This window comes from Micromys minutus (assembly GCF_963924665.1).
Source record: "Micromys minutus genome assembly, chromosome: 28".
In the NCBI taxonomy this organism is placed as follows: Eukaryota; Metazoa; Chordata; class Mammalia; order Rodentia; family Muridae; genus Micromys; species Micromys minutus.
The window spans coordinates 39,911,256-39,935,562 of record NC_137963.1 but is presented as its reverse complement, the minus strand read 5'-3'; the positions used below and the strand labels follow the sequence as shown (position 1 = coordinate 39,935,562).

Sequence of the window (24,307 nt, the reverse complement as noted above, 5' to 3'; positions counted from 1 at the left end):
CAACCGTAGGGAAACCATGGCAACAGAAGCAGGAAGCTGGCTCACCACATCTTCATCCACATGTAGGGGAAGGGAGGAGAGAGAAAGAGGGGGGCAGGCAGAAGTGGAGCTGGGCTCAAAGCTGGCGCTCAGTGAGATACTTCCTCCAGCTACAAACCTTGGAAAGGCTCCATAACTTCACCCCAAAGCACCACCATCTTGGAATGAAGTGTTCAAATACGTGAACTTCAGACAAACGTTCTCATTCAAACCCTACGGTTGTGTTCCGATGGCTCCACCTACGGAAGCCAACAGATTAGGAAGACGAGCACAAGGATTCCCCAAGCCGAAAAAGCTTCTGCCCAACCTTAAATACGGCCTCTGACTTATAGGGCAAGTGTTTTCACCCATCAATTTATTCACTTTACAGTTGCAGTCCCCTCCCTCCTCTCCTCCCAGCCCCACACTTAAAAATCCCCTCCCAGTTAGCCCTCCCCTTCTCCTCAGACAAGGGGAAGCCCCTCTTGGATACCACCTGAGACCTCCAGTCCCAGAAGGACTGTCACTTTCTGTTTTTATTTCACATTTGTTATTTTTAATGTATTTTTATTCTATGTGTATGAGTGTTTTGCCTCTGTGCATGTATGTGCACCACATGCACGCCTGGTACCCACAGATGTCAGAGGCAGCAAATTCCCTGGAACTAGGGTTACGAGTGTATGTGAGCCACCGTGTGGATGCCAGGAACTGAACCTGGGTCCTCTACAAGAGCATCCAGCGCGTCTCATCTAGATATTCTATTGTTGTGTCAGCTGTGTAAGGGAGGTCCAAAAAGGGTCTGCGGTCCACGGAAGAACCACATGATGAAGAGCAGCTGTTGCCCCCGGACAGAGGCTGTGGTCTGCATAAAAATAGTAACCAGACACAAAATCTAGGCAGCCTTTGTTTGTTGTCCTTCCTTTCCTCCTTCCTCTCTTCCTTCCTTCCCTCCTTCCTCTCTTCCTTCTTTTCTTCCTTCCTTCTCGTCTCTTCTCTCTCTCTCTTTTTGGTTTTCCTTTTTTTTTTTTTTTTAGGCAGTGTCTCTCTGCAAAGTCTTGGCTATCCTGGAACTTAATATGTAGATGAAGCTGCCCTAAAACTCACAAAAATCTGCCTTCTGAGTTCTTGTTTTAAAAGCATGTGCTTTGAAAAGCACCTGGCTCTAGTGTTTATTTTTAAAAGTTTGTATTTTATTTAATTAAGGTGAGCATAATGTCCTTGCAAATCATATCCTTTGTTGTAATTTTAAAACTGTAAAATCTGTGGCTCTAAAATCATTCAATATTTTATTAAAGTTGTAGTAAGACCAGATGAGCACTAACACAATGTTTCTTTTGTAAAACAAAACTCAGAAAAGTCAAGCTCTAACTCTACACAGGAAGAGAAGCTTGTCCACTGGGGTCCTTCTAGCTTTGGGGACTCCCTCACATCAGGAGCCACTGTCGACCTTTGGAACTCAGATTCTACAGACACAGAAACTATCTGTGCCTTTGCAGGGCAGAAATTACCAAAGGGGCTCTTACTTCTGAGTAAAATTCATTAAGCCCATCCCAGCGAACCTCCTCTGCTCACGGAAGCTGGAAATCGCAGATAACCCAGCTGGATTCAAGGGAAAGACCGGAACTCACAGAACTACAGCACCCGTGTTGGCTTTATAAATTTTTTCTCTAACTAAAATTTAATTCAGTCTGAAACCTCAACCTACACACTAGCATGGGCAGAGAGCCTTCAGTAGAAGTCCTGTAATAATTCTGGTTCAAATTGTTCCATCACCTTGCCAGTGGCAATCGTAGAGAAGTTTCTGTTATGGTGCCCCCTGCTGTTTGATGGAAGGGGTAGACCTGGATAAACCAAACACTGGCTTTCTCTTACTGCAGATAAGAGTCCCAAAGGTAAATACTGGGAGGCTAGCAGCTTGAGAAGGTTTACATAGCGGCTCCACCTCAAGAATGCAGAGCATTGCACCAACCCTCAACAGTGTGCAGTCTCTGAGAGCCCTTCTGTGGATGTAGCAGTGTTCAAAGGTATGAACACTTGGCAGCGAATACTTGGGACAGAGTTAAGTAGCATGACAAGGCTTTGAAAACTGAGCTGACGTTGGAGCTTAGCTCACAGGACATGTAGAACTCAGAGTCTGAATCCAGCTGGATCTATTGTCTGCTAAAGCTAAAACACCAACATCATCAGTAGGATCTGAGTAAGACTGGAAGGCCCAGAAAATAACATTAAAGATGTCTAAGATCAAGGCACTTATTCAGCATATGAAAAACCAGAAAGATCTCTGATAGAAAAATATAAATAACAATGCCAAGTTAGCCAAATACTGAAGATTCTAATAGAAAGAATAAATGAAACAAAAGGAAAATAGAAAATCCCTGTAAAGAACTGGATTTAGCTGGGTGTGTTGGCACACACCTTTAACCCTAGCAGAGGCAAGTGGATCTCTGAGTTTGAGGCTAGTCCGGTCTACTTTGTGAGTTCTGGGATAGATAATGCTGCATAGTGAGACTTTGCCTCAAAATTTTTTGAGAGGCTCCAGCAAGAGGTACAAGAAGCTTCAGAGGAGGAAATCTCTTCCCAAACAGTGGTGTTAACAGCTTTTAAAACAAATGCTCTCTGATGGTGGAATGGTTCTTGCACACCTTTCCTCTTGAGCAAACCCCTATATATATATATATATATATATATATATATATATATATATAAACGGTTCAGAGTCTGACCATTGGTGCTTCCTATTGGCTTGGCCTGAGGGCTTGGGAAGACCTTGTCTACATATTTGTGGTGGTCCTGCTTCTGCCTGGAGCTTAAGTGACCTGTGGAGGAGGAACTTGGGGCTTGGCTGATGCCCTAAGGGGCAGTGCAGTGCTTATGGTGGCGTGGTGAAAATTCCTGATTCTCAGGAGACTAGGAAGCTTCCTATCTTCTCAGTCATTGTTCCCAGGGCTTCACTTATCTCGACTGAGAACCAGGGTTCTCTCCACTGCCTACCCACCCCACATGATGGCATATGCCTCTAATCCCAGCACTCAGGAGGCAGAGACAAGGGGATCTCTGAGTTCCAGGACAACCTGCTTTACACAGAGAGTTCTAGGACATCCAGAGCTACACAGAGAAACCCTGTCTTAAACAAACAAACAAACATAAGACAGTGTTATTGTAATATATAGCAAATGGATCAATTTATTCACTCTGATGGCTCTCTGTTCAGTGGATTTGGTACATCCTGAGATAACAAAACATCACCATGACTTTAGAACATTTTCATCACCTTAAAAGAGAACCATATATCATTTAGCTGTTGTCATCCTAATGTTTCTTTTGTGACTGTAACAAAACAGACTGAGAATGCGTTATTTATACAGAATAGAAATGTATTTGGTTCACGAGAGACTAGGAGCCCAAAAGGTCAGCCTCTGCTTTCCTTCTATTGATGGCTGCATTATGACATCATTACATGGCCAGAAAGAACAAGAATCTCTGTTTGGGTATTTCCTCCTCCTCTTCTTCCTCCTCTTTCTCTTCCTCTTCCTCCTCCTCTTTCTCTTCCTCTTCTTTCTCTTCCTCCTCCTCTTCCTCCTCCTCTTCCTCCTCCTCTTTCTCTTCCTCTTCTTCCTCTTTCTCTTCCTCTTCCTCCTCCTCTTCCTCCTCCTCTTCCTCCTCCTCTTCTTCCTCCTCATCCTCCTCCTCTTCCTCCTCCTCATCCTCCTCCTCTTTCTCTTCTCCTCTTCTTTTTTTAAAAATTAACACACATATTTCATGTAGGTCCTTACCTATAAGATATCATTGAATATTAATTAATTATCTTCTTGTGTTCTCACTTCAGAGTTCTCACTATTAATGTATGAATCTGGAGTTTTTGGTTTCTAACATGCAACTTCTTGGAGGACACATTAGGATGAATATACTCTCATCGTCATCATCTCTCACCCAAACCCTGGTGTGTAGGCAATCAGTAATCCATATTCTGTCTCTATTGAGCTCACTTTTGTGAGCCAGCTGGTCTGCCTGCCTGCCAGCCCTCCTCTCTCCCCACTCCCTCCTTCCCTCTGCCTGTTTCTTCTGCATTTTCATTGTTCTTGTGCTTTGAGACAGTATCTTGCTGTGTCATCTAAACTGGCCGTGAATTCACTATGTAGCTTAGGTGGCCCTTGGCCCTGAAATTCTCCTGCCTCTACCTCTACTTTTAGAATGCTAAGACTACAGGCATGGACCACCATGCCCAGCTTGGAATTTTGTCTAAGTTAAACCACACAGTGAATAAGCCATTTTTGTCGTTTAACATTATGTTTCCAAGGCTCATTGTAGCAAGTAGCAGTATATTATTTTGGCTGACCAAAAATACTCCACTACATTAATAATTGATAATGGAATAATAAATAACAGCCTACTATGTGGCTATATCACATGTTGCTTATTCACGTTGTTTTTCCCTGTGGTAACTATGAACAGTGGTACCATAAGCAGTCATGTGCCCTAAAATTCTGGGAGGATGTATGTTTTCACTTCTCTTGGGAGTTACCTAAAAGTAGAATTGCTGTCCATGTGGCAGGCAGTTCTATCCTTAGCCTTTTGAGGAACAGTCGGGTTGCTTTCCAAGAAGCTACATGCATGTGTATCTCCCCAGCAGTGTTGGGCTCCGTTTCTACAGAGACTCGCAACTCTTGGTACCAAACGTTTTTATTTTAGCCATACCTAGTGTGACTTCGATTTGCAATCTCTGATGACCAATTTTGTTAAGAACACTGTGGATATCTACCTATTCATCTATCTTTTACTTTTTTATTCTCTTCTAACATGTTACATCCTGACCACAGTTTCCCTCCATTACTCCCACTCCCCAGAACCTCCCCTCTCCACCAGATCTACTCCTCCATTTCCCTTCAGCAAACAGCAGGCCCTTGCTTTGGGGGAATGTTTGTTTGAATCCTTTGCCCGTTTTAGATTTTGTCTTTGTCTTTTGTTGTTCTTGTAATTCTTCATATATATGTATGTATACTCTACATATGTTCTAAAGTCTTTTGTCAGATACATAGCTGACAACTACTTCATCCATTCTCTGGTTTGCCATTTTACGATCTTGGTGGTGACATGGACTTTCAAAATTATATTTACCTAGACTTTGTGATTGTGTGTACAAAGACCTGAAGGCTCAGTTCTCTCCATCTACTCTGTGGGCTTAACTCATGCCACCAGGAGTGCCATCTTGTTGGGACTCCTCGGACTCGGGCTAATTGGATGCCTGTGGAGGACATGTGATGTTTGAAGGGTATAAATAGGACTCCTCAGAGTGGTGGGGGAGGGTGGGGAGCTCGGCTGGCTGGTGCAGCTCGCTGTACAATGCTTGTGGGTCTCCAGTCTTCACTGATCTTCCCTGAGAGAGGCGCAGCTGAGAACTTCTCCTGGTGTCCCTGCTGGTCCCTCCTGATCCGAGGCAAGGCTGAGGCCTGGCTGTCTGTCTCTGCTAGGTTGTGTCACCACTGTTGCTAACCTGACTCTGCCGAACTGGACAGCTATTGTATCTATGAAGTGTTTGCGAGTGGACCGAGCTGCCGCTGCCTGTTAACCTGTGACCTGAACTGCTGATTTCCTGACAACACAGATGGGAGTTGCTCCAAAGAACCTTTCTAAACATGTCCATTTCCCCCATAACCTTTCTTTTGCACTATCTTTGATGGGTGTTGGGCTAAAAGGGAGGTTAAAGTGTTTATGAACCAGCATTAAAAATAAGGTTTGAAAAGTATTAAAGTTACAGCTAGCCCAGTGGTGACCTTTGATGCTCAAAAGTTTTTGACTTTGAAACAGTTTAACCAAAATTTTGTTGTTGTTGTTGTTGCCTGAGCGGTAGCACCTACTCCACCAGCTTCCTCCTCAGACCACTTTTCCCGAGAGCCGACTGGTTCCGTCATGGCGACCCTCAGTCATCGTGATTAGTGATGAAGAACCAGATTTATTTTGTACACCTAATCATTATGCCGAGGATTTGTAGGAGGAGTTTATTCCTCATGGACTGATTCTGGACAGGACTGAAAGATTTGCTCGAGATGTCATGAAGGAAATGGAGGCTGTCACATTGTGACCCTCTGTGTGCTCAAGGGGGGCTGTAAGTTCTTTGCTCACCTGCTGGATTACATTAAAGCACTGAATAGAAATAGTGATAGGCCTATTCCCATGACTGTAGAATTTATCAGACTGAAGAGCTACTGTAATGATCAGTCAACAGGGGACATAAAAGTTGTGGTGGGGATGATCTCTCAACTTTAACTAGAAAGAGCGTCTTGATTTTTAAGACATAACCAACACTGGTAAAACTGCAGACTTAGCTTTCCCTGGTCAAGTAGTACAGCCCCGAAATGGTTAAGGTTGCAAGCTTGCTAGTGAAAAGAACATCTCTGAGTGTTGGATACAGGCCAGACTTTGTTGGATTTGAAATTCCAGACAACTTTGCTGATGGATATGCCCTTGACTATGATGAGTAAGTACTTAGGGGACTTGAATCGTGTTGTTGTCCTTAGGGAAACTGGAAAAGCCAAATACAAAGCCTAAGACTAGTGCAAGCTGAATCTGCAAACACGAAGAGTCTGCTGAGGCTGATGTTAAGAGGTGTTCTAGTCCTGCGTTATCTGCTTAGTAAAGCTTTCTGCATGGAACCTCTATGAATTTTTATGGCTTTTATTTTTAGAAATGTCAGTTGCTGTGTCCCTGAACTTTTGATTTCCACTATGAGCCTATAGTCAGCCTATCCCCTCTGGTAGATTATCACTTACCTTGTGAGAAAAACAAATCTCTTAAATTACCACTGTTAAATAATAATACTGAGCTTGTATCTGTAAGAAGGATTTAAAGGGAAGCTATATTAGTTTTTTAATTGGTATTTTAATGTTTATATATTCAGGAGAGAAAGGTGTGATTGATGTTGTTAATTTAGAACAGTCTGACGCTCTCAGTTTCATTTCAGTATCAGCATCTAAGAGGCTTTCTCAGTGGAATAAACATGTTTCAGCAGTGTTGGCTGTATTTTCCCACTTTTAGTGAATCATTGTCAACAGTTTCTTTTAAATACAAATAAATGAATTTTAAAACTTTAAAAAATTGTCGTTTTTTTCTGCTGCGTGAACTTTGAGGTCATGTACAATCTAATCTAGGCTTAGACAGTTTTCAGCCTCTGAGACTTGCTGCTGAAAGTTCACCCTTTCTACTTCTAAGTCCTGGCTGACTGGTTCAATTCAGATTTTCTGGCTCAAACTCCTCTTCAAGCTGATTGATTCAATCTTCCTTCTCTCTCTCAGCCTCTCCTAAATTGCTCTGCTTGGCCTCATACTGACTCTGGCTGTTGACTCTAATCTTCTAGTTCCTTCTCACTCTTGGGCTTGTTCTATCTTCACCTGTATCTAGCTTGTCCTCTCTCTGCAACCTGACTCTGTAAAACTCCCCCTTCTCTCCCTCTGTGCTGCTCCTTTTTATGTTACGTCTCTTTCCTTTCCCTGTGAGAGCTGTCTCTTCTGTCAGATCTTTCTCTGATTCATCACTTTGTCTGCCCCTCAGTTAGACTTAATCACTTTCAAACATGGTGCTTCCTTCTACAAATTAACTTTACCTTCATTGTTTGGAATGAAAAGTGTCTTTATTCCAGCCAGAGGGATTAAAGATGTGTTGCCCAACTAGAAATAGGTCTTTTCAGTAAACCACACAATCTCAGGGTTTGCAGTGTGATTTAAAAAAAAAAAAATCCTACAATAAATAGCCCCTAGCATTCCAGGAAGTTATGTCCTTGGGCAAATGGGGCTTACAGGCTAGAGACACTTCTGCCTTATAGATCTCTCATAAACACAGTAAGTTAAGCTTAAAACACAACTTTAGCAATCATATACATCAGGTTGTAAATCAAATGTTTCTTAAACTATCTCCTTCCCCATAGAACATACTACATAAAGCAAATTCAACACCATCTTAGCCGCCATGTTTGGGTCCATGATTCGATTGCACCCAGGGTCTGTATTAATATCTGAGACTGTGTTACAGCTAAGGACCATGCAGGTATCTCTGGTCTGAGCTGCCACCTAAGCCCATGTTGATGTCCAAGCACTGCTGAGCTAGCCCTGCCCCTTGCTGGGGCAGCACAGTATAGCTGGCCCTGACCCTTGCTAGCTATGGTGCATGAGTGAGCTAGCTGGGTCAGTACTGGAAAGCTGGCCCTGGAGGCATGAATGTAAAACATCTGTCTAGCTGACCAACTCAGCCACTACCTAGGCCCAGATCCAGAAACTTGAGTTGGCCCAACAGAACATCTACTTCGTCTATGGTCTGCTGGAGCCTGTGAGGGAGGGGTCACTTCTGTGGTGAGATACTTTTTGTGTTCTGGTTTTTGTTTTTGTCCTTGTGGAGGGAGTTGCAAAGGCAGAGGGTGGGATGTTTTGTTGTTAGTTTTATTTATTTATTTTTATTATTTTATTTGGGGAGGAGGTTGCAAGGGTCTGTCTGCCCTTTGGTGAGACAAATGGGATTCAGATTCATGATGCAAAACTCACAAAGAATCAGTAAAAAGTTTTTAAAAGAGAGAAAGATTAGAAGACAATACTTTTTGTTTCCAGTGAGGTGTGTTTGCTTATTTATAGACAGTGACTTCCTGTCTTATTCTCACATCACGAAAGGACATCCATACTGCTCCTAAGCCTTGTGTATACGGGCACTAATCCTACCCTTGAGGAAGAAATTGTCATCTTATGCTGTTGAGGAGACTCTCAGGGACCTCGCTTACAAGCACCCGGGATATTGACTTGAATTAAAGAAAATTAGTTCGATAAGTCATGATTAATCAAAAGGGCAAGGTACACTGAAGGAGAGGCGGGTAATCGTTTTAGAAGAAAACATGTTAGCGATTCAGCTACGGTTTTGGTTTTGGTGCTCTTGAAGTAGCATTTGAGAGCAGCAATCTGTAACAAAGACGGAATGGAAAGGTACATACATTTCTTTACTGAAGCAGGCATGTTAGTAGCAGTGAGGTGAATTTGGTACTTTTGAGGCTACAGCAGTTAAAGGAGGCAGTCTACAACTGAGACTTTAGAAAGTGTTTGCATACTCAATTTCTGACAGAAACTGTTAGGACTCTGGGGCAGCTTAAAGGGACAGGAGGTAGAAAAGAGGGGACACAATGAGAGGCAAATTTACCTGAGGGAAAAATATGGTTGTGGCCCTTTGGAGGGGTTTTTTGTTTTGATTGCAGGTATTAGCCACTAGCTGTTCTAAGGGTCACATTTGTGATATTTTTAGAAAAGACCTGCAGTATAGTTTTTTGGTTTTTTTTTTTTTTTCTTTTTTCTTTTTTTTAACACAGGCCAACACTACTCAACTGTGTCAAAATTCTTGACTCTGTCAGCAAGTGGCATAAACCAGTCCAGAGGGTATGGTTGTCTCTCTGTCTGTCTCTGTGTCTGTCTTCTTCTCCCTCTCCCCCTTTTGCCCCTCTTCCTTCTCTCCTTCTTTCTCCCTCTCTCTATCTTTCTTTCTTTCCTTTTTCAGATGACCTTAATCTTTCCCTGTTTTTCTATTCTGTCTCAGAATCTATATAAATTCTACCTGTTAATCCATCACACTGAATTTTCAACAGGAATTTTGGAATACAGGAACTTACAATAGCTTTCCCTCCTCCTCTTTCTCTTCTTCCTCTTCCTTCTTTAGCTTTGAACTGAAACTGGAGCCTGGTGCAGCCAAAGCACCACTTAAGGTTTTTGCACAGAACTTTCTTCAGCCAGGCATGCTAGCATTTGTCCGTCTCTGTTTGACCTTCCATCTGCAAAGACTCTTAGGAAAACATCAATAATCTGTTCTTGGACCACTGCAGTCAACAGCATAGTTGATACTTCACATGTCACTCCAGGCCCTTAAAGATGAACCATTTCTCATTTGCTTGTTTTGTTAGTTTTTGTTTTTTGTTTTGTTGGGGCAGCATCTCTCTACATAGTTAGCTGTCCTGAAACTCACCATGTAGACTAGGTTGGCATCAACTGTTGACCTGGGATCCAGAGCAACAAAACTGCACACATGTTTGGGTAACATTCTTACAGATGAAGCTTGAAGGAGTCTCTAGGCTGCCTGCCCATTTTCTTTCCCTCTTAAAAACTAGTTCTGATTTTTGTTTTAGTTTTTCTGAATTATGTTTGTTTGGGGCTGTGCCACTCAAACATTTACAGGGGTATTTAAAATGCCTCAGGGGTTTAAGCCTTTTATAAGAACTCACATAAAATGTTTACACAAACTGTGTATCCATTTCTCTTAAGTAAATTGGGTTTGATGGGGCATATAATAAATGTTTTATTAATTTTGCCATAAATGTCAAGACTGTTTTCCATTTTAAATCCTCAGTAGAAGTCCAAGAATTTCAGCAGCTCTGTTCTCCCTAGAAGTTGACATTATCCATTTTCCTTCCTTCATTCTTTCCTTCCTTTCTTCCTTCCCTCCTTCCTTTCTTTTCTTTTCTTTCTCTTCTTTCTCTAAAACCCTTTATATTATTATTTTATTTTCTGTGTAGGAGTGTTTTGCCTGCATGGACGCCGGTGTCCCATGTGTGTGCCTGGCACCTATAGGAACTAGAATAAAGCACTGGATCCTCAGAAATGTAAGTTATGAGTGCTGTGAGCCTCCTTGTGGTGCTGGAAATTGAGCCTGGATCCTTTGGAAGAGCAGCATGTGCTCCTAACCCCTGAGTGATACCTCCTTGTGATTTTAACTGTAATTCCTCAATGACTAATAATGTTAAGGTCTTTGCTTACTTTACAGTTGTTTATTTATCTACTTATCTATCCACCTATTTATTTATCTCTGTGTGTGTATGTGTGTGTGCATGTATATGAGTGTATGCGTGCATACATGTGGAGGAGGTCAGAGGTCAACCGGCAAGAGTCATTTCTCTCCTACCATTTGGGCTCTGGGAGATCGAAATCAGGTTGTCAGACCTGGTGACAAGTGCCTTTACCAGCTGTGCCATCTTTCTGCCTCAGCACCTTACTTCCCTGAGACAAGGTCTCTCAATGACCCTGGAGGTCACTGCTTTGGATAGTCAGGCTGGCCATCCAGCTCCTAGGACCCACCTGTCTCTGATCTCCAGTGCTGGGATGGCAGGCAGTGTGGTAAGGCCCAGCTTTTTATCAGCTGAGGACTTGAAGTCGCCTCTTGCATTCACAGCAAATGCTCTTGTCCATGGGGGCACCATCCTAGTCCATAGGTCTTTATATGGTATGGATTTAAGTCACTTATTTGATACACGGTGTGCAAATATTTTCCTGGTATTTAGTTGTTTTATTCTCTCAAAAAAATCTTTTAAAGAGCAGAAATTCTTACTTTTGAGAAGGCCAAACGTCACTGTTTTCCTATGGCTTTCATAGCTCAGGACCTGCAGCTCTCACATCTGCTTCCTGTGTATTTGAGTACTAGGCAGATGTAGTCTACTGGAACATTCTAATGGTTCTGTTATGCCGAGCTCTGTCTGATTCCTAAACTTTCCTGAGTTGTTTCGTGGGTCAGCATGTGACCTACCATGCTAAATGTTTGGAATACCTATGGAAACCATGTAGATCTCAATGTTATTGGAAAGTCATCTATCAACAGCAATTATGTCAAATGCTTGGCCCCTGTGGGCAAATCTACAGTCCCCTTATCTCCAGAATATTTTTCTCTTAATCATTTGGGGTTTTTTTCTTTTAATATGTTTTAATCATAAATATATTTATCTTACCAGATAGTGGGTTTGTATACTTTGGAGCTATGTTACTAGATGATTAAATGACTTAAGATTAGATAATTAGATGGTGTAAGATTTTATGTCCTTTTGATGAATTGAGCCCATTATCATTCTGAAATTATTTTTTGTTCAACATCCCTAGTCACCAGGGAAATGCCAGAATATGGATGCCTCAGTTCTTCTTAGAAGGAAGAACAAAATACTCACAGGAGGAAATACAGGGACAAATAGAGGATCAGGGGTTGAAGAAAAGATCATTCAGAGACTGTCTCACATGGTGATCCACCCCATATGCAGACTCCAAACCCAGTCACTATTGCTGATGCCAAGAAGTGCTTGCTGACAGGAGCCTGATATGGATGCCTCCTCAGAGGCTCTGCCGGAGTCATACTGATACAGTTGAGGATGCTTGCGGCTAACCATTGTACTGAACACGGGTATCTCAATGAAGGAGCTAGAGAAAGGACTAAAGGAGCTGAAAGGGCCCACAACCCCATGGGAAATACATTATCAACCAACCAAACCCTCCAGAGCTCCCAGGGACTAAAATACCAACCAATTACATGTACACATGGAGAGACCCATGGCTCCAGGTGCAGATGTAGCAGAAGACAGCATTGTCTGGCATCAATGGAAGAAGAGGCCTTTGGTCCAGTGAAGGCTTATTTTCCCAGTGTAGGGAATGCCAAGGTGCTGAGGTAGGAGAGGGTGGTTGGGAGAGGGAGCACTTTCATGGACACAGTGGGTGGGGGGATGAGATTGTGGGAAAGGGATAGCATCTGAAATGTAAATGCTGAGAATATCCAATAACAAAACAAAAACAAAAACAAAAGTAAATAAATAGATAAATAAAAAACAAACAAACAAAAACAAAATAAAACAAAAACCCTCAAGCAAGCATCTCAAATAGCAATTTAAAAATTCACGTATGTGTTAAATACTTGCGTGGTTGAAGGAAGTAGCTCACTTGAAGGCTGTACCTGGTGTCCAGTCTTCTTCACTCTCTTATCTCACCATCATGGTGTTCATCACTACAGACCCAGAGCCAGGACAGCAAAGGACTACACACTGACGTCTCTGCAACCTTAAACCCAAATAAAGGTTTATTCTCTTAGATGGTTTCTGTCGGGTTTTCATAACAGCAAGTAGAAAAGCAGCTAAGGCAGAAAATCAAGAGCAGATTATGTGGAATCCTTGCCACAGCTAAACCTGGCCATGTGGTTCAGAAGCCTTTTGGCAGGTCCAGAGGCTTACGGCAGGAACTAGGAAAACCAGACTAGAGAAGCCCTGGAATGTATTAGGCAAGGCTTAATGGGTGATGTGGTGGACATCAGGAATGGAAAGCTAACCCCCCCCTTATAGATTGTCCTGAAGCTGTTTGTATTTTAATGTTAATTCCACTTCCCCAAGAAGGGCTGCCTAGTCATATTACTCCAACTGAACTTTCTCATTTTAATTAGTAAAATAAAGGAAAGCCAGTGACTGGGCGGGGCGAGGGAGGAGGAGAGGGTGGAGAGGTCTGAGGAGGTCAGAGAGGATGAGGAGAGGTCGTGGCAAAATGGAGGTTCCCAAGGACCAGCTGGACCCAGATGGGATTGATTGGTGTTAAAAAGCTATGAACATTAAGGATTTTACAGGTCTAATATCTCATATAGAAGGGCAGTTTGTATCTTTGTCTATTTGATGCAATCTTGTTGTGTAGAGGGTTTGTGGATTGATAGTTGAATATATAAACGGGTGTGAAAAGCTATCGGGCTGTAGAGTTGTGTTTGTGCTTGATTTTGGGGTACAGAAACACCCGGGACAGAGGCAGAGAACAGGCGGTAGAAGACCGCCAGGGATGGGAGTTGCTCGGACAGGATTGGGCCGTGAGGGCGGCTCAGACCGGACGCCAGAGGTGCGCGCAGCTCCAAACTAAAATCGGGCCTGAGGAGTGAGACCTTTTTATTTTTTAATATTTACTGCAAAACCCCGTCCTCCCAAATTCTGGCTGTCAAACAAAAGCTAGCATTCCTCAGGAACTCGTGATGCCAGGTCCCCTCTACTGAGCCATTTCTCTTATCGCTGACAGAAGGGAGAAATGGCTGTCTACAGTGCCTATTGCCACCACAGTACATGCTGGCCTCTAGGCTCCCTCTGCACTACAAGTACCTGTTCCACACTTTAAAGCCAATGCTGGCCCCCAGGTTCTACACACACACACACACACACACACACACACACACACACACACACACACACACCCTTTCCACCTTCACTCCCATGAGGCTACTCACACTCCTTTATATAACCCTGGTGTTTGGGCTACATGCTCTCTCATGATTTCTTTCCTTGTCCTCCCTTGGTCCTTCCTTTGTCTTCTTTCTCATACCGACCCTTTCTCTGCTCTGCTCCTGCTTCTCTTAGGGCCAGGGCTGCCTTCTGTCCATGTTCAGTCTCCTACGTTCTCTGTGCTCTAGACTTTCAGATGTCTCTGACTGCTCTCTGTCTCTCTGTCTCTGTCTCTGTCTCTGTCTCTGTCTCTCTCTCTCTCTCTCTCTCTCTCTCTCTCATCAATGAAGAATTAACTGTTCCATGGTCCAGTCAGTCTATACAGTAAGTACACAGATCAGAGCAGCAACAAGAATGTGGTAAGTGAAGGCCACAGGGCTTGAGAGATCTCAGCTGGGAGGAGACAGCCTTGGAAATTCGACCATGGCTGCTTATGTATATAATGGAGAAAAAAAACACCTGCATTTTATTTGTGCCCCAAGACTTAGTGTAAGACTGAATTTAAAGGTTAAACTAGTTAACTTGGAGGACATCTTAAAACAGCACAGTAGCCTTTGGCCTGTTGTACAGTTAATGCAGAAGGCTTTTAGACAGGTTTACAGTGAGAATTTGGAACAAATGGAAAGTTTTGAAAAATATGTAATTTGGACAGAAATTAGAACTGTTTTTAAAGTTTTGGACAAGAAGAATCTGATTATAAAAATATTAGTGTCATTTAAAAAAATAAACTATGTTTGTCAGCAGAGGAATGGATACAGAAAATGTGGCACACTTACACAATGGAGGACTACTCAGTCATGAAAAACAGTGACTTTATGAAATTCTTAGGCAAATGGATGGAATTAAAAAATATCATACTGAGTGAGGTAACCCAATCACAAAAGAACACGCATGGTATGCACTCACTGATAAGTGGATATTAGCCCAAAACCTCAGAATACCCAAAATACAATTCACAGACCACATGAAGCTCAAGAAGAAGGAAGACCAAAGTGTGGATGCTTCAGTCCTTCCTAGAAGGGGGAACAAAAATATCCACAGGAGGAAATATGGAGACAAAATTTGGAGCAGAGACTGAAGGAAAGGCCATCCAGAGACTGCCACCTGGGGATCCATCCCATATACAGACACCAAACCCAGATGATATTGTGAATGCTAAGAAGTGCATGCTGACAGGTGCCTGATATAGCTGTCTTCTGAGAGGCTCTCCCAGAGCATGACAAATACAGAGGTGAATGCTCACAGCCAACAATTGAACTGAGAACGGGATCCCCAATGGAGGAGTTACAGAAAGGATTGAAGGAGCTGAAGGGGTTTGTGACCCCATAAGAATAACAGTACCAACCAACCAGAGCTCCCAGGGACTAAACACCAACCAAAGAGCACACATGGAGGGACCCATGGCTCCAGCTGCACATGTAACAAAAGATGACCTTGTCTGGCATCAATGGGAGGAGAAGCCCTTGGTCCTGCCAAGGCTCAGTATCCCAGTGTAGGGGAATGTTAGGGTGAAGAGGTGGGAAGGAGTGGGTGGGTAAACACCCTTTTAGAAGCAGGGGGAGGGGAGATGGGAAAAGGGGTATGCAGGGGAAAGTGGGATGGGGATAACATTTGAAATGTAAATTTTAAAAATCCAATAAAAAAAGAAAGAGGAAAAAAGATTAAAAAAATAAACTACTTTGGTATATCAGAAAAATGTTTTGTGTACATCTCAAGAATTGGTTAGACAGGACTTATCACAGGCTAAGAGGATATAAAAAAATAAAAATCATTTAAAGGATTTTTTTTTTTGGACCAAAGCCCTGTACGTAATGGCATTTCTGTCCCTCAGATTTCTGTTACTGTAACAAGACACCTCACACAATTAATGTAAAAAGAGGAAAAGTGTGCTTTCCCCCCAAGAGGTGGCTCAGCAGGTAAGATCGCTTACTGCTCTTGCAGAGGACTTGAGTTCAATTTTAAACACCCACATGATGCCTCACAACTGTCTCTAAACCCAGTTTCCTTTGGGCTTCCTCAGAACTCAGGCACACGAGTGTTACACAGGCATACATGCAGACTAAGCATCCCTGCACATAAAATAAAAAACAATGCAAAAGAGGGAAAGTTTGTTGTGTGGAGTGATTGTCAGGGATTTTATGTTTTGCTTGACTTCTTGTTTTGGTCCCTGTTTGTGGCAAAGCTGAACAGAGCTGGGAGGGGAAGCTAGACCGAACTCATTAATCATCTCATGATAGCCAAGAAGCAAAAGAGAGATGTGGGTAGGGTTCAATTATGTTCTAAAGCAGCAGGATCCAACAGAATAAAGTTTCCCCCAAGACTGTTGTAATTCAGAGTTAGACCCTTGCTTGTCAGGTGCAAGGCCCTCACTCCAATCTTCTGCATTGCCAAAGCCTCCTGGATATATTTTATTTACATTTCAAATGTTACCCCCTTTTTCTGTTTCCCCTCCAGAAACCCTGTATCCCATCCCCCATCCACCTGCTTCTATGAGGGTGCTCCCTCACCCACCCACCCCCTCCAACCTTCCTGCCATGACAGTCTCCTACACTGGAGCATCAAGCCATTACAGGACCAAGGGCTTCTCCTCCCATTGATGCCAGACAGGGCTACATGTGCAGCTGGAGCCATGGCCCATCCATGTGTACTCTTTGGATGGTGGTTTAGTTCTTGGGAACTCTGGGGGTTCTGGTTGGTTGATATTGTTATTCTTTTGGAGTTGCAAACCCCTTCAGCTCCTTCAATTCTTTCTCTAACTCCTCCACTGGAGACCCTGTTCTCAGGCCAATGGTTGGCTATGAGCATCTGCCTCTGTATTTGTCATGATCTGGCAGAGCCTCTTAGGAGGCAGCTATACCAGGCTCCAGTCAGCATGCACTTCTTGGCATTTGCAATAGTGTCTGGGTTTGTTGTCTGTATATGGGATGGATTCCCAGGTGGGGCAGTCTCTGGGTGGCCTTTCCTTCAGTCTCTGCTCCACACTTTGTCTCCATATTTCCTCCTGTGAGTATTTTGTGCCTCCTTCTAAGAAGGACTGAAGCATCCACACTTTGGTTTTTCTTCTTCTTGAGCTTCATGTGGTCTGTGAATTGTATCTTGGGTATTCTGAGGTTTGGAGCTAATATCCACTTATTGGTGAGTACATACCATGTGTGGTTTTCTGTGACTGTGGAACCCCACTTCTTAATGCATTTATTATATTTTAATACACTCCTCATTAGAGACCAAGCCTTTAGCCCATAGGTCTTATAGGGGAACATTCTAGATCTAAGCTACAGCCATAGTTAACTACTGCCCCTATGTCCTAGAAAGGCATGTTCCCACATTCCTGTTCAACCCTAGCCACACCTACTTCAGCTGTGGGTTCCAGGGCAAAATATGTTCCCCTGTTTGGCAGAAATTAGATGGCCTAAAAGTCTAGAGCGGGAATGTGAGCTCAGGGGCTGGTCTGGTTCCAGAAGAGGCTTTGGGATGGGTCAACTGCCCTGGCCTGTATCCAACAAGGGTCAGAGGCATTTTGATCCCCTTAGCTTCTCAGCAGATTGTTGAGCCCTCCAAAAACAGATTGTCCCAAGGACGGTGCAGCTGGTCCCGAAGAAGTCTGTCTTCCCTTGTAGGTGTAAATGATACAGCCCTTCATGTGCATGTGAAATTCCTGTGCCCAGTGTAGAGGATTGTGTTATCCACGCTGTTGCCTCTGTGGGCCCTTGAAGCTTAGAACAGCATTGATGTAGTCACAGACCAGAGTCAGGCGGTTCAAAGGTCATAGTGATCCTGTTGATGGCAAAGTGGGGTTTGGAATTGAATGTGTGATCCTTGTGAGAAGATCTAAGTATGACATGACTTATCGGGTAGTACTTGCCACTAAGTCTCATAGTCTAAGTGATGTCTGGGTCCTGTGTGCTAAAGACAAGAACTCACTCCAAAAAGCTGTTCCCCAACTTCCACACCCACACTGTGGAAGGAGTACTATGCACAAGCACACACACACACACACACACATACACACACACACACACAGCACAAGATAATGAAATAAAAAAAATTTAAATGCAATAAAAAAATGTAAAGACCTGTATTTTATATTAAGATCTTATTAGAAATGGAATAGAGGACTGCTTATATTTAGCATTTGGATTGAAATTCTTTTAGTATTTATTTTTGTTTTTTTCATTTATGCATGTATATGTGTGTGCATGTAAAGTGTGTACCGTCTGTGTGGGTGCCCTTGGAAGCCAGAAGAGAGTATTAGGTTCCCTGGGGTTAGAGCTTCAGATAGTTGTGAGCTTCCTGATATATGGGCTGGGAGTCAAACTCGGGTCCTCTGGAAGAGCAGCCAGGGCTCTTAAATTGCCAAGCCATTTCTCTGGGCCCCTTTTACCTTCAAAGATAGTCTGGCAGACAAGAGCCAGGAGGGACACGGTGAGAATTTGAGCCGAGACAGGTTTAGGTTTGTGTGTTTTGTTCAGGTTGTTGTTTTGTTGGTTTTTGTTTTGTTCTTCTGGTTTAGGCAGGAACTCTTGGCTGTTTTCTGGGGCCTCTCCCTCGATGGTTTTAAGTCATCAATGGCACAGATAGTCATTCAGCTGCCAAGAAAGCACATCACAGTTATCAGTCAAACTGATCTGGCGAGGTGAACAGATTTGGTTGACACCCGCACAAAGTACCCTGGGGCTCTCCAGATGCATCGCCAGGATGAGAGGGTAGCGTTGTTGCTGTCTGACTGGAGAGTCACAAGAACAAGCTACCGCCACATTGCTGAGACCAGGCCACGCATGTGAATCTGAGATTATCCTGATAAAGGACGAAATGGGTTAAAAAATTACAAACCAGGCTTAGCAGGGGGGTGGGGGAAGGGCCAGGTCAGAAGAGGTTGAGGGGCTTAGTGGAGGAGAGGGGTTTGGAGCACACTTGTGTCTGTGGGTCCATGCATGGGCTGTGGCACTCTGTGTACAAATGACTCTTTGTGTCTGCATAAATGCCTTGTCTGCCCGTGTCTGCTCCTACATGCCCACGTGGGGTACTCCCGGGTCTGTACAGGTATGTTTTCAACACATGATTTTGTGTTCCCTGAATTTGTTTCTGACCGGCCTGGTTACCTTTGGCATACTTGTGCGACTGGGTGTCTGTTTTGCTGTGAGTTGGCTTCGGCTCCTCCTTTTGCCCTCCCTGTTTCCACCTGACACACCCCAGCTGCTAGCACTATTTACCGAAAATTATGGCTTCCCTTCCCGCTGTCTGGATTCCCATGAGTCGGGCTGCCTGCCCAGGCCCCTGGCCCAGTAGCCTCGGAGGCAGGCCTGACCTTGGAAGTCTACACTCTGGAAATCCCCAGCTTGGTTCTTCTGAGGACTGACACAAAGTATGCAGAGTGGGAAAGCAGAAACCACAGCATCCAGCCCTTTCAAAACAAGACCTCTCCCGACTCCTTCCCAGGTCCTCTTCCTTGCCCCATGTTCTCTTCCCAACATGTGGTGAGAATTCCATTCTTGTTATCTCTGAACATGGGAACAAGCAGCTTTCTGAATCTAGCCAGACCCGTGGTGGATCTGGTAGGCTGTGCCTACATCATCCCAGTACTGTGTACCCACTGCTTTCCATCTGTCCTCATTTTCCCGCAAAGCTTTCCACCCCCTCCTCCTTTTCCTTTTTTTCCTCCTCCTCCTCCAACTCTTATTTCTCCTTCTTCTAGTTTGATTTCTGTTGCTATGAATAAAAGCAACAGACCATGAACAAGACAAAAAGCAACTTGGGGAAGAAGGGGCTTATTTTAGCTTAAAGTGCAAAGTCCTTCGCTGAGGAAAACCAAGGCAGAGCTCAGGACAAGTCCTTGAAGCAGAAACTAATGAAAGAACACAGGTGTGCTCTTCTGGCTAGCTGAGCTACCTTTCTCATACAACACAGGCCCACCTGCCTAGGGATGGCACCACCCACAGTGGGCTAGGCCCTCGTACACTAATCAGCAAATCAAGGACATGCCCACCAATGTGCCCACAGGCCTGTCTAATGGAAACAGTTTCTCAGCAAAGGTTCTTTCTTCCCAGGTCTGAGGCTGGCCTTCAGCTCAGTTTCCTTCCTCAGCCTCATGAACGCTGGGATCACAGATATATACCACCACACCCACCACACACTTTCTTCCTCTCTCTGCAGTGGACACAGAAACCATCCTATGACATTCCTGGCCTATGACCTGTCAGAGTGTTATAGGTGATTCCAGTCAGAGCGTTAGGCCTCTGTAGGCCGGGAAAACATCAAAGGCTCAATCACGGCTCCACGGTGCAGTGTGCTCCCACGTGACTTAGGCCTGTGCACATCCCGAGACTTCTGCCCTCCCCACCGCACTCAAAGTGAGGCAGCACTTAACAGGCAGGACATAAAGAGCCCACTGTCCTCCTACCTATGATCAGTTGCCAGAAATTTCTTCCACACAGTTTTGAAGTACTCTTTTAGAGACCCCCAAGGAAGAGCTTCTGAAAGGTCTGGGCTGTTTACAGCAGCAGTCACGCTAGGAATGAACCATAGATTTCTAACCAAACGTTGATGTAGAATAGTAAGTTAGTAAATTACTCTTTGAAATCTGTGTGTGTGCATGTGTGTGTGTCCTTGTTGCTTGGGCACCTTCATGTGTGAGTATGAGGCCCTGTGTAGCTGTGGAGGTTGGCGCACCACCTGAGGCTTAGGGCTTCACCTTGCATGTAGTTTGAGGTACTTTTTTTTGTTCTCCACAGCACATGCTAAGCTCGATGACCCAAGGCTTCCACACAATCTCTTGTCTCTGCCTCCAATTGTGCTGCAGGAGTGCTGGGATTGCGGTGTGTGCTACTTTACCTAGCTTCATGTAGGTTTTGGGGATTCAAACTCAAGCCCTCTTCCTTGTGTATCAAGTCCTTTGGTGGATGAGCCATCTACCCAATAGTAAAGTCTTAAATCTGTGTCTGTGTGAGGCTTTTGCTTCTTCAGTTTCCCTCCCTTAAGTCTAAGGAAAGGAAATGGATGGGGCTGTGCTAGGAATGTGGGAAAGGATGGGGAGGCTCCGTCCTCCATCAGCATCCTGCTGAACCACAGGCTCTGCCTCTGTCTTCTAGCCCACTTCTCTGAAAGTCTCTATTGCAACTCATCTCTCCAGCCCTTTGCTGTGGGAGGTTGGTCAGCAGCATGAGCCCACGGTGGATTATGACGGGCAGGAGCCTGTGGGGAGCCATCAGGAGGACCTGCTCCACCCTAAACCAGGATGTGTGCACAGTAACCCACCTTCCTACCTTGGGCCACCATGACATTTGAGTCAATTCCCTTTTTTGCCCCCTGTCCCCAGTCTCCTTGATCTGTGGCTCTCTGCCCAGCTCCCACCAGGCAGAGAGGATGTGCCTGTCACAAGACCTCCTTTTATTTTTGGGACACCTCAGGAAAATGCCTGGAACCAGGGCCTGTGTCTCTAGGACCAACTATGGGCTGGGTTTCTAATCTTCAGGCGCATTCCCATTCAGAGAAGAGAAACAGCCATATTTCTTGAATTCTCTGCTAGAAGTCGGCACACGCTGCTGTTCGCTGTGGAGTCCTGTCATATGAGCAAGTCCTTTATTACAGCTTCTTGGTTTGGCCCCATTGGTTAGATTCATCTTAGACCTTCTGAATATCCATGTTTCTCGTTCCACATAGTAAAGAATTTCAAGGACTCTTACTTCAGCTCTTGCTACACTGTGACAGACTGGAAGAAGGACATATCTGAGAGATGTAAGATACCCAGTGAGAGGTCCATGATGCCTGCTCAACATCCCCCATCTTCCTCATTCCCAGGATTAAGTCTCATCTACTCTGTATTGGTTGTTTGCCTCATCGATGTGACAAATTACCTCAGAGGAACAGCTGAAGGGAGGATTTGTTTTGGCTTATGGTTTCAGGGAGTTTCAGGTCAGCAGGGAAGGCATGGTGAAAGGAGTTTGTGGGGATCAGTCCACACTTGGAAGCAAGGAGCTGGGTCCATAACCAGACGTGATTATGACCTTCCGAATTCTGCTTGTGGTGATCTGCTTCTTCCACAGCCTCACCTCTTAAGGAAGCAGTTCCCAACCTGTGGGTCATGACCCCTTTGCGGGTGTGGAAAGACCCTTTACAGAGGTTTCTTAAGACCATTGAAAAACACAGATATGGGAGCTGGAGAGATGGCTCAGCGGTTAAGAACTCTGACTGTTCTTCCAGAGGTCCTGAGTTCGATTTCCAGCAACCACATCTGTAATGAGATCCGATGCCTTCTTCTGGTGTGCCTGAAGAGAACAATGGTATATTCATATACATAAAATAAATAAATAACTCTTTTTAAAAAGAAAAAGAAAAACACAGATATTTGCATTCTGATTCATAGCAGTAGCAGAATTACAGCTATGAAGGAGCAGCAAAAATAATTTTATGGTTGTATTAAAGTGTTTCAGCACTAGGGAGGTTGAGAACCACTGTCCTAGAGTCTTCAGAACAGTTCCAGAAACTGAGGATTGGCCAGTGGGACAGGAGCCTGTATGGGACACCCTGATTCAAGCCCTAAGACATCCCCTTCTATCCCCATCCCTTTCTGAATGTTAGGTTAACACTCATACTGTGGAGTAGGCTCCACACCATCAAAGCTTCCCTGTGTCCTAAGAGCACCTGCCTCACCTGCATGACCAGTGACCCCCACCGTGTCCTGTGTCACCTGTGCTCTGTACCACTGCTAATAACTTCGTAAGTCCTCCTGCTGCCTTTGTGTTCTCTAGAAGAACAAAGCTGATTGTGTGTACGTGCGTGCTCATTCCAGAATTTCTATGTACCTCCAGTTTTCCAACTTCATGGTTTCCTTCCCCACTATCATCCTGTTTGTATTTTTGTTTGGTACCCACTTATTTGTGAGAGAAACATCTTACCTTTAATGTTACCATTTCTCTACCACTGGCACTATGTCTGTGCTTTTAGTCCGGACCAGCAATGAGCTGGACACACCATTGCTACTAGTTTTGTGTTAATGTGAAAAAGAAAATACCCACTGTGATTATAAAGGAAGAAGGCTTCCTTTTGACTCAGGGTTTCAGACATTTTATTTACCTACTTCATGTGCGTTGGTGTTTTGCCTGCACATGTCTCTGTGAGGGTATCAGATTCACTGGAACTTGAGCTACACAGAGCTGGGAGCTGCTATGTGGATGCACGGGAATTGAACCAGGGTCCTTTGGGAAAGGCCCTCAGTGCTCTTAACTGCCGAGCCACCTCCCCAGCCCTGGTTTCAGAGACTTTAGATCAGAATCATTGAGCTCTGCTGTGTCCAGTGGTGAGGCGGCTTATCATTGTCCGCATATGGTCAGGAAAACCTGCTCATCTCAGAATGGCAGGAAAGAAAGGGAGCAGGTGTCCTGTACCCCCGTTACACGCACACACACATCTACCTCACCTTCTGCTAGTCCCTCCCCAGCTGCATCTCCCCACCAGGGACACTAGTTACTTGTCTCTTTAGTGTGTCAAGAGACCTGATGAAAACAGCTAAAAAAGAAAGGGTTTATGTCAGCTCATCGTTCAAAAGAATAACCCATCCTAATAGAGAAGTCATGGTGGCTGAAGTCTGAGATCACGGGCTGTGAAATGGCACCTCCCGAATTTAGGGTGGCTCTTAACACCTCAGCTAAGCAAATCTGAGTAACTCTTCACAGAAGAGCCCAGAGAGATTTGTCTTCATAGCAATTCTAAGTGCCCTCAAAGTGACAGTCACGCTCACTCAACACAGCACTTCAGGCTGGTGACCGTGCTTGCAGCATATGGTCCTTTCTAGTGCAGTTCAGACCCAAACCACAGTGACACTGATGTCACTCTTCCTCTCCAAAGTGGCATTTCGATCGGGCAGCTCTTCCCTCTCTTTCTGTCTTAGGGTTTCATTGTGTGAAGATGTCATGACCAACTCTTATAAAGAAAAGCATCTCATTGGGGCTGGCTTACAGTTTCAGAGGTTTAGTCCACTCTCTTCATGGTGGGAAGCACGGCAGTGTGCAGGCAGACATGGTGCAGGAGAAGGAGCCAGAAGGAGACTGTCGTCTGCTTTGGGTAGAGGCTGAGCATAGGAGACCTCTAAGTCCCACCTACATAGTGACACACTTCCTCCAACAAGGCCACACCTCCCAGTAATTCTATTTTCTAGGGACAAGCATTCACACCACCAAAGTACTCAAAACACTAATTTAGTTACTAAGGCAAGTAAAGGAGAGAAACTGGATTCCAAGGACAGTCAGCAGATTAGAGAGGAAGTAGCTAAGAATTATCAAGATTGGA

At 44.3% G+C, this 24,307-nt stretch overlaps 2 pseudogenes across 2 annotated transcripts in view; both read left to right on the top strand.

The window, feature by feature from the left end:
- The window catches only part of LOC308438736 (large ribosomal subunit protein uL30-like), a 111,174-nt pseudogene that overhangs the window by 72,417 nt on the left and 14,450 nt on the right, over window positions 1–24,307 (top strand). Inside the window, exon 3 of the transcript in view lies at window positions 10,547–10,633. The product of the transcript in view is annotated as a large ribosomal subunit protein uL30-like (transcript). The remainder of the gene's footprint in view (window positions 1–10,546; window positions 10,634–24,307) is intronic.
- Window positions 3,391–6,564, top strand: LOC308438844 (hypoxanthine-guanine phosphoribosyltransferase-like; annotated as a pseudogene). The gene is made up of 2 exons: window positions 3,391–3,426; window positions 5,894–6,564. The product of its transcript is annotated as a hypoxanthine-guanine phosphoribosyltransferase-like (transcript).